Genomic DNA, 5,353 nt, shown 5'->3' on the forward strand with positions numbered 1-5,353 from the left:
CCTCTCCTAAAACGCTTATCTTCATTGGACCGTATTTTTCCTTCTGCTCGCTCTGTGACAGTGAAAGATAAAGATGTCCCTCCTTGTACTGAAGGTCAATCCATCCACCTGTGCTCTGACCCTGTCCTTTCACGTCCTCAGGAACCTCCCTCATTATCTGTGATGTGTCTCCAAAGAGCCCGCACGTGCCACCTAGGTCCACTTCAAAAAAACACTTGTCCCAACTGCTAGAAATCCTACCTTCTGCCGTGGCCTCCTTCAGACCCTGCACACCCACTCCGGGGCAGCCCACATCCAATAACTGGTAGAGGCAGACTATGAAAGCCAGGCCAGTTTGGCCCAGTGCAGGACACCTCACAACTCTGATGGGCCATTTTGGCTCCAGAGTGCCCATGGAGTCAGCCAACCATGCCTACTGCAGGGGCGATATTCACCTTCCACCATCAAGAGAGATCAAGGGTGGATGGTGGGGCGGCTGAATATTGTCACCCCCAAAAAATATGATGCCTTGCTCAATTCCTGGGCCTGGAACCCAACAACTGGAGAGGTGACCAGGTCCCTTGCACCACCATGTGCCGTAACAATTGCCCCAACTGTTCCCCAAATGACCAACTGAGTGAGTGGCTGGCCACACATCACAGAAGAGGAAGATGCAAACATTTGAAGGGTTAGAGCTGGAATTGAGATCTGGGGACCTAAAGTGTCATCACAGTCCTTGAGTGGGGAGCCATCCATACAGGAACAAAAAATAAATGGGAGTCCTCGCCAAAGGTCCACTGGGTCTGTGGACCCATCGGGGGTCATTTCCCCGGTCCTCAAATGTATAACTGGGATATATATACCTAGAAATTGGCCCAGCACCCACACCGGATCTGTGGCCTATAGAGTACGAGCTATCATAGTGGAGAAAGCCAAATGAAAGCTTCTAAAATTATTGCCCTTCCCCCAGCCAAGCATGCAAGTCAAAACTTTGCATCCTGGGGAGGATGGTGAAAATTAGTGCCACCCTTCAGGAGTCAAAGGATGCAGTGGTGGTAGACTTTGTATCTCTATTTAATTCAGTCAAGTCCTGGAAGTCGGCAACTGACTTCTATAAACCCAACCAAGAAGCAATCCCAATTGTGGCTGCCATAGCAGATATGGGATCTTTGCTAGAGTGGTGTGGTAAGGCCTCAGGTACATGGTATGTGACCAAGGATGCAGCAAATGTATTCTTTTCTATCCCAATCAGGAAAAAGGAAGAGAAACAGTTTGCATTCACGTGAGATGGACAACATTCATTTACAAGTTTTGCCCACGATTCTAATCTCTGCACTGTCAGTAAAAATTGGGACTGTCCGGACATTCCACAGACTATCACATTGGTGCATTTGCCGTTGCCACCTGTTTTACCAATACCCCTTCTTCAGTTCATGCTTTTGGCCATAGAGGGGATCTCATACAAATCGCTTAAGGCAGTCTGTGGGCGCAAGCTACAAATGGATGACAGCGGCACTTCTGCCTCAGGCAGTGGGTCTGGGTATCCATTTCATGTAAATGAGCAGTGGCCCACGGTTGGAGTCTATACACTCATTGGCAGTGGGGAATGACCTGGCCGGGCTGGTCAGGTACCTTTGGGGAGAAGATAAAAGATGTGGTGGTCTGGGAAGGGGCATGTGGCTGGAGTGTCCGTGAAGTGTGAAAATCCTTGTGTCATGTTATCACTCAGCAAACAACACCCACCACAGGAAAGATTAAGCAACTACTTAGAATGACTCGGCCAGTAGCTGTTAGCCTCATCCACCACTATCCCAGGATGGGCACGACGGACCCATAAAACACCTATAGGGACAAAGAACCCAAAAGCATGGAATTCTTACCAGGGTTGATTTTGCTGCTGCTGCCACCAAACATCCTACTTCCACCAGAGACCTCAGTAAGGCGTCAGTATGACTCTACTCCTCAGAGAATGACCAGCACATGGCAGCAAATTGGTGACGTCGGGCTCCTATGCAGTCAACTTCTTAGGAATAGAGGCATATTCCAGGTGTGAGTTTGTTCCTGTCCACAGAGCATCCGATAGCACCACAGCACCATTCTCCCCACGCTCCCACATGGGAGTGGACTAAGGTCATGTGATCCATGGCCACATCACATGCTCTGCAGCTGCCACCCAATGAGGCCACAGCTGAAGCACCAGCTCAGATATCAACTTACAAGGATGGGGAGCCATCCTCCTGGATCTTGTGTGCACCCTGAATGAAGGTATTTTCTAAGGTCCCACTGCCTCCAGAATTGGATTGTTGCTCTGACTCCATTTAGCCACGGACGCTGGTGGTGAGCGTTACAGTTCTTAAAGGCATGTCTGGAGTTTGTTCCTTCCGATGTTCAGAGGTGTTCCACAACCCCTACCTTCTGGGGAGTTCAGTGGTTTTGTGGCTTTCAGAACAAAACTGCAGACCTTCACAGTGAGTGTTACAGCTTATGAAAGCTCCACCTCCGGAGCTGCTCATTTTTCTCAGTGGGTTCCTGGTCACACAGCCCTCATGAGTAAAACCGCTAAACCTTCCCCAGCGGCCATTACAGCTCATAAAAGCAGTACAGAGCCAACAGATAATCAGCAGCAAAAGTTATCACAAAATGCATAAACACACAAACCACAACACGCCAAACACAGACCTTCACGTGTTACCACCCACGGCCAGGGCGGCCTGCTTTTATTCCCTTACCTGACCCCACCCACATCCTGCTGATTGGCCCATTTTACAGAGAGCTGATTGGTCCATTTTACAGAGAGCTGATTGGTCCATTTTACAGAGTGCTGATTGGTCCGTTTTACAGAGAGCTGATTGGCCCGTTTTACAGAAAACTGATTGGTCTGCTTTACAGAGAGTAGATTGGTCCGTTTTGACAGGGTGCTGATTGGTGCGTTTACAATCCCTGAACTAGACACAGAGTTCTGATTGGTGTATTTACAATCCTTTAGCTAGACAAAAAAGTTCTCCAAGTCCCCACCAGGTGACCTAAACACAGAGTGATCGGTGTATATATAATTCTCCGCCTAGACATAAAAGGCTCCAAGTCCCCACCCAATTCAGGAGCCCAGCTGACTTCCTTAAATGGATCCCCCGCCAGGACCACAGGCGGAGCTGCCAGTCGCAGCTTGCACTGTTCAGCCTTCCCGCGGTCGATGGGACTGGTCGCCACGGAGCAGGGGGCGGCGCTTGCCCGGGAGGCTGTGGCCGCGCGGGAGCGCACCACGGGGGTGCTTGGGCCTGGCGGGTTTGCAGGTCTTGAGCTTTGCTCTGCGGGGAGGCTGCTGAGGCCCGGTGAAAATTCGAGCGCGGGGCGGGCGGCCGGCAGTGCTGGGGGACCCGGGGCCCCCTCCGCAGCTGTTGGCCGGGGTGCTGTCATTCATTGCCCGGAGCCGGTGGCGCCGGCAGGCTGCTCCGAGTGCGGGGCCTGCCAAGCCCGCACCCACCGGGAACTCGCGCTGGCGGTTCCCGCCCGCGCCTGTCCGTCCACGCTTCCCTGCAAGCAGAGAGAGTCGGCTCCAGCCTAGGCCAGCCCTAGAGAGGGGCTCCCATAGTGCGGCGGCGGGCTGAAGGGCTCCTCAAGCGCGGCCAGAGAGGACGTCGAGGCTGAAGAGGCACCGAGAGCAAGCGAGGGCTGGTAGCAGGTTGTCACTCCTCACTATGTCCCCAGTGAAAAGACTGCATGAATCAAGAAACCAAGGAGTGGAAGCAAGAATGGCTGTCACTTCCAACAGTCCACTGAAGAGAGTGGGCTTCCTAAACCTGCGCCTGTGGACTGCAGGATTAGAAGCCCCATATCCCAAAGGGAGAACACTTCCGCCTGAGACAGCAAGATCCCAACTAAGCAATAAACCATGGCTGCTGCGGGGCACTTTGGGCTCCTCGGTGAGTTGAGAAGAGTCACCATCCTGGCAAGGGAGATCCACCCTGGTCATCAGTAGGAAGAGGGCTGTTGACACTCTGTGGGCGGAGCAAGGAAGGTATTCGGTACCCAGCTGATCTACTTGGGCGTCACAGGGGACTCCCTCGCCCAACTGTGACAGTAAATGGAGGAAACAGCAACTCCAGCCTGGGAAGGGCAGATCCCCTTGCCAGGGAAGAATTGTCGCCCAGCTGCTGGGAGCACAGAGCCTTGAAGTGTCATCCGCCGTAGGGATTTCTTGAGCTACTGAGAACTGCCTTGCCCAAGGTCCTTCCTGTGGGGACTTTCTGATGAAGACAACGGATTAAAGACCTGGCCACTTGGGCCCAATGTACGTAGTGAACTCTGACAGCCATTTTCACCCTTTCTGGCTGATTTTGTTCCTCAACTAATCTCTGAAGTATGAATCTGTGGCTAGCATTGCCCTCAGAGCCACAGGCACACCCAGCTGCCTGCAGGCGTTCCCGCCTGTTTCATAGCCCCTCGGCGCACCCACACTGAGCTCCTCCTCCCTTCCCCTCCCTCGGTCCTATCCCCAGGGCAGCTTCCCTGACTATGTTCCGGATAGTGGTGCACATACCAGACGTACCCATTTCCCAACCGTAAACATGAGACTATTCCCAGTTACTGCAGCGGCGCTGCCTGCTCACATCCACAGTGGCCTGCCCTGCTGCTGTGACATTCTAATGTTTCCTTGCTTCTTGTTTCACTGGCTTCCAATTTTTCTTTCTCACTATTGCCAGAGAGATCTATTGAACCAATATGTCTGATGATGCTACGCCCTCTAATAAAAATTGTTTGGTGATGTGTAGCCCAAACACCTTTGCAGACACACCAGGCCCCTCACCTAGCTGCTGGTCGCCTTCGTGTCTGTCCCTGATGTCACGCTCAGGCAGTAACTCCACAGTTCAGTATCTGCCCCGTACACCACCACACACGGCGCCATTGGGCCTGGGCCTGCCCTGCCTTACCTGCCTGAGAGACCTCCTCTTCAGGTTCACCCCATCACCACCCCTCAGGGAAGCCTTCCCTGGCTCCAGGCAGGCTGGCGGCAGCTTCTCTTCACCCTCATTTTTACCTCCTATAGAGCAGTCATTGTATGCAATGTAAAATAAGATATATTTTATGTGATGGTCTTTCTGCATGCCCACCTTCCTCTCAGGAAGCTCCTAAGGAAAGCGACAGGGCCTTTCCTCTGCAGTGCAGTGCACAGCCTTGGACCCTGCCTGTAAGGCAGATAGCAGAAGTTGATTGAATGGTTGAGTGAGAGACAACACAGAAGGGCCTCACTGCAGGCCTCACCAGGGTCTTAGGCTCTAGTCCTAGCTCCACCACTAATTATCTCTATACCTTTATTCTAGGTCTCTGTTATCTTAGCTGTAAATTGAGACGATTGGCTTAGATCGTCTCTAAGGCG

Source organism: Symphalangus syndactylus, chromosome 23, assembly GCF_028878055.3.
Source record: "Symphalangus syndactylus isolate Jambi chromosome 23, NHGRI_mSymSyn1-v2.1_pri, whole genome shotgun sequence".
Taxonomy (NCBI): Eukaryota; Metazoa; Chordata; class Mammalia; order Primates; family Hylobatidae; genus Symphalangus; species Symphalangus syndactylus.